We start from the raw sequence: 5,505 nt of genomic DNA, 5'->3' as shown, positions 1-5,505 counted from the left end.
AGATGGGACCCATCTATACACAAAGTACAAGCACAAGATGTTGATTGCTGCTGCCATGGATGGAAATCAACAGGTACTTCCTCTTGCTTTTGCTGTTGTCGATGAAGAATCACTTTTATCTTGGAAGTGATTTCTTAGACAGTTGAGCAGACACATTATACGAGGGCGACGGGGTATCTGCCTTATTTCTGACCGCCATGCTGGTATCACAAGAGCTGTACGTGAATGTCCGGATTTCGTGCCACCTAACGGCGTGCACCGATATTGCTTGCGGCACGTGTGTTCCAATTTCAACAGTAAATACAAAAATGTTGTGTTGAAGGATCTTTGTTGGAGAGCTGGCTCTGAATATCAGATCAGAAAATTCAATCGCATTATGGAGGAGATAAAGAGCCAGTCCCTCGAGGCGTTTCAGTGGTTAGATAGGATCGACAAGGAAAAATGGACAGCATCACATGACGGTGGATGGCGATGTGGAATTCTGACGACAAATATGTCGGAATGCATAAATGGAGTATTGAAAGGGGCGCGCCGCCTACCGTTGACAGCAATTGCTGATATGACGTTTCAGCGAAGTGTCCATTATTTCCGTGAGAGGTTAGCAAGAAGTACTGTAATGTTGACCAACAACCAACTGTGGACGGATTTTGCATATAAGATGTTCACATGTTGGCATCAAAATTCTGTTGAACATACCGTCACCAAATACCATCAGTTCCAACAGTCCGCCTCGGTTGTTACAAGACGTCACGGTGGACATGGAGTCAACACCCATGTTGTCAAAATTGCGAACCGAGAATGTTCTTGCGGCAAATGGAGTCAATTTGGTATACCTTGCAGTCACGCTCAAAAGGTATGCGCTGCATTCATGATTAATGCTGCATCAATGGTGAAGGATTATTACGATATAATGACTTATAAGAATACATATTCTAAGTCATTTGAACCTGTACATTCCGAAGATTATTGGGATGTACCGGGATTTGAGTTGGTCCACGATCCTACTATTCGCATCTCTTCGCGCCCTGGTCGAAATCAAACAACACGTATTCACAACGAGATGGATTGGGCGCAAAGGCGTGCACGACAACAAGCACAACAAAGAAATTCTTCAACACAATCGGATGTGCCAGTACCGGGTAGCCAGGATTAATTGTATATTTTTTGTATTTTTTACAATTGTACAAAAATATACACTTTTACATTTATACATTTAATGTAATTTTTTACAATTGTACAAAATAAATAACTATTACATTTGTACCCTTAATTGTAATTTTTTAAGTTAATGCAATGTTAATTTTATTAATTTTGAATTTTAGTATATTGTTAAAATTAATTATATATAAATTAAATTATATAATAATAATTTAAACGAAAAAAAAAAAGGAAGAATTCCCAAGTCGGGAACCAAAATCCTGACTTCAAGTCGGGATTCAGGATCCCGACTTGGAGTCGGGTTTCAGAATCCCGACTCCAAGTCGGGATTCAAAATCCCGACTTGAAGTCGGGATTTTGTCTCCCGACTTGGGGAATTCTGCATTTTTCCCCCTTTATTTAATGACGAGTCGCGATTTCAAATCGCGACTCGTCATATTTGTGTTATTATTTTAAAAATAATTATGATAAAATAATTTTCTTTTTTTATAATAAAAAAATAATTAACTCGTAGAAGTTGCCGCTGTCTGTGAGGACTCTCTGTTGGAGCCGGATAAATTCCGACCACGAGGAGAAATTTTTGTGATGTGTGATTAAAACATATGAAAATCTATACTAATTATAAAAGCAAAGGCTCTTTTGTATCTTGAAAAGAAGTTATTAATGTATTTTTACATAATTCATAGACCTCTCTATTTCCACAAAATGAATGATTTAATTTGTAGAGGTTAAAATAGAAAGTTAGCTTATTTTGATAGTTCTCGTGCCAAAATTTTAAACTAGTCAAAATACCCTCTAATATAAGACGTTAAACCTTTACGAATTCTTCTCTTTTCACTCTCTCTAAGACCTGATATTTTACATCTTTGAACCATCTTCCCCTTTCCCATAATCCCACGTTCTCAAAACCAATTTCTCTCTCGCTCTCTCTCTCTCTCTCTACCGTTTCGCCGTACCGGTACTTGAACCCTATAATCCCACCTTATTCCTACGCAATTCACGTATTATTTTCATCACAACAGAAATGACAAACTGGTGGATTCTCCCTCTCAATCACGGTAATTCTCACAGAATTGGATCACTAATTGCTACGATTTGATCACTACCCCTTCTAAGTTTGGTACTGTTTCTTTGAAGTAATCAGGATAGCACTTGGAGCAGACGCAACGATTTTCCGCCGAGCTCATTATCTCCTTTTCTGCTTGGATTGACTTGGCATCCTCATTTTCACAGGTTCTTTTGATATGTGTCCCACTTATCTTCTTTACTTTTTGTTCATTTTGTTTCATGAATTATTATTATTATTATTTTGGATCTTTTTTTATGTATTCAGTTCAATTTTTTCGCATATATACTCTGTTTGGGGCTTGAAGGCAGAAATAATTGATTTTTGGGGGGAGAGTGTTTATTATGAATGCTCTAAATTTGTTTATGGATTCGTTGACGATTATGTCGTCCCCATTTCTTTCTACGAATCTTTCCGCTTCAGAAATCCTAAAAAGTTTTAGGACAAGAATTAGTTGGACACTTCAACATATTCTAGATTTAGCTTTGATAGTTTGGTGAAAAACAGTTTGCCAAGCGCTTTTCGGTATATTTTGATGCCTTTAAACTTCGAATTTTGTTACCATATATCTGTTTACTTGATTTTAATAGTATACTTAAATCTAAATTTATGAAAACATATTAGGAATAAGAAAACTCGCTCCTCTCGAGGCTAGAGTAGAAAGGTTTTTTGACTAAAGGCGTTAATATGATTCTCTTTTAAAGTTCTAAAGTTTTACACTCTGCATTATTGCTATTTATTGAAGTGATTGAGGATGTTTCATAATTGAATTAGTATATGTATTCTCTTTATTGTAGATGTTTCCTCTATATCAGAATGCATACACAGAAATCAACTTCATAAGCTTTATTATTGGTTCAGACTTTCTCATTGTTTGTACGTTATTATTTAAGATATTGGTCATAGTTTTTAACTTATCATGTCTGAGGATATATTCAAAATCTGCACATTTGTGAAAAGGGATAGAAAAAATGCTTATACTTTGTTGATTTTTTCAGTTAAGTGATAGTTGACCAAGAAAAGTACCAGGAGTAACTAGCTCTCCTCTAATTCTTTTGAAGTTTTATTGAGTTTCATATTTGAAAGGATCATTGTATTTTTTTATCTTTTTGTGAAAATTTAGAGTGTCATTTGCTCTAGGTTTCTTTTAACAAGTTTATTGATTTGTTAAAGGCATTGGAATAACTCAACGATAGGTTGGTAGATTTTCACGACTCCTTTAGTTTTCTTTATCTCCTATATCTATGGACGTTTTCATAATTGAGATAAAGGTTTTGATTTTTCCATGTTTCTGTTTTCATGTGAATTGAGATTTGTGTTGCACAAAAGAAAGAAATGATGGGTTCTTAAATAATTGAGATGTCTGTCTTTGTTTACACTCTGTTTATCCTCTCTAGAATTGCAATACATACCTACTCCCTCTATGTTGTAATTTGTTTGCCATGTTTTGGATGTAGATTTATCACGTTATCACAATTATTTCATTCAAATAGGATTGGTTAATCCAGTTAATTTTTATCTCTCGATTAGAGTTAGTTCTTATGCTACCCGTAATATTAATAGCACAAAAATTGAAGCCTTAAGATAATAAAAAACATACTGAAATCTTTTCATTAACAACACCTCAGAGGCGCAATGAATTTTTAGTAGATGCAGGAGGTCATTGTTGGGCGCTACACACCTTCGTATGCCCAGTAAAAGTATGTAGTGGCTGGCTAATTTTTCTTATGTTGTAATGAATACGGTCATTATGCAAAACGAACCGCACGAGAATATAACTTCATACATCTATGAATAAAGGTACTTTTTCTCTTTCTACTTTTTTTCCCTTCATCTATGGAAAAAGTACTAAAATTTTTTCCTTCTAAAATGTAGATATGGAGGCTGCTGTGATTAGGATTATCAGGCTCTGGCACTGAAAGCAGCGATGTGCTGCACTTATCTTCTATTCGTTTCCTTTGAAATTCTTTAGGATTTTACAATTTACATTGAACAATATCTAGATGTGTTTTTTGTTATTTTATATTATATCTTATATTCCAAATGGTTATACTATATTTTTAGATACTAATTTTTATGTGTAACTTGGGTTATTCCTTTAATATCAATTCATGATATATTAGTTCAATAAAAGAGTTAGAATCAAAGAATTTAAGAGTAGGTTAATCGTGCACTGAAATTAGAAATGTATAATTTATTTGTTTCGCATTTAAAATAATTGTGCTTACTCAAATTTACACTTAAAAAATTTATGCTCATAAGGATTCCGTGCAACTGCACCTAGCATATTTAAAATGGATCATATCTTTAGTGAACATATTCATTAGGAGGCTCAATCTAAGAAGAGCAACAAGGCTTGGGGTCGCCCAATATACCTGCCCCTAACAGCCCAGGAGGCTTGGCAGCCCAGAACGGAGAACGGAGGCCCAAGGCACCCCTGGGCTTGACCCATAAACATGACCCAACAACGATGACCAGCACAAGGGCCCACGCTTGGCAACCTCCTCCTCCACGTGGCATGCAACTAGCCATCCAGCCAATCGCCACATTAGACTTTGTTAATCTTAGAAATATAATTCGAACGAGGGAGGTCTCCCTGACGACTAGGATTTTCTTGGCGGCTGGGACTCCCTGCCAGTAAGGGATCTCCCCCCACAAAAGAATATTCATTTTGTGCATATCCAACTATAGATAGGGGCAATTTACTGTTTATCCAACCCCTCTAACCCCGAAGACGAAGGAAGAAAGATAGGCCCCAACAAACGGGGTGTTGGAATAGGTGACGAAAAAACCAATTAGATTGACGGTTTTGAGAACCATTCAAGTAATCTTTATTTAAGTAATATTGTCCCAATGGATATTATAAATATTCGTCTTGGGCACATGTGTTTGTTTTGCTTACCAATTACGTTAAGTTCTATTTTGACGTTGCAACAGATGCCTACAAACCATTTAATAACCCATGTAGTTGGACTGCACACTGGATGACGGCTATGACGTTGCAACAGATGCCTACAAACCATTTAATAACCAATGTAGTTGGGCTGCACACTGGATGACGGCTATGAAACTAACTTTTGAGAGTTGGTCTGGAACGTTCTAAGTCGAGGACCTCGAGACTGGGCATCGAGAGTCCTATTGGGACTTGCACTGAGTATTGCATTAATCGGATGAGTGCCGCATTTTAATTAGCGACAGACGTTGGATGTCTGTGCAATTTCATTGGGTTAGTTGACAAGGTGGTCAACTGACTGAATTGCAATTTCTGCATATGATTATTT

General features: G+C 36.3%; 1 long non-coding RNA gene across 3 annotated transcripts; it reads left to right on the top strand.

Annotated features, from left to right (window-relative positions):
- LOC105156715 lies at nt 1,971-4,384 on the top strand. 3 transcript variants are annotated; one of them, XR_847377.2, is made up of 4 exons: nt 1,979-2,216; nt 2,296-2,391; nt 3,853-4,024; nt 4,100-4,384. It is a non-coding gene; the product is annotated as an uncharacterized LOC105156715 (long non-coding RNA). The 3 variants fall into 3 exon arrangements; XR_002286851.1 differs by having other exon boundaries at nt 1,971-2,216; nt 2,296-4,024; XR_002286850.1 differs by lacking the exon at nt 3,853-4,024 and having other exon boundaries at nt 1,981-2,216.

The sequence above is a fragment of the Sesamum indicum genome, linkage group LG1 (assembly GCF_000512975.1).
Source record: "Sesamum indicum cultivar Zhongzhi No. 13 linkage group LG1, S_indicum_v1.0, whole genome shotgun sequence".
Taxonomy (NCBI): domain Eukaryota; kingdom Viridiplantae; phylum Streptophyta; class Magnoliopsida; order Lamiales; family Pedaliaceae; genus Sesamum; species Sesamum indicum.
Note: the sequence above shows the minus strand (reverse complement) of the source record. Positions and strands in the feature narration are given on the sequence as shown.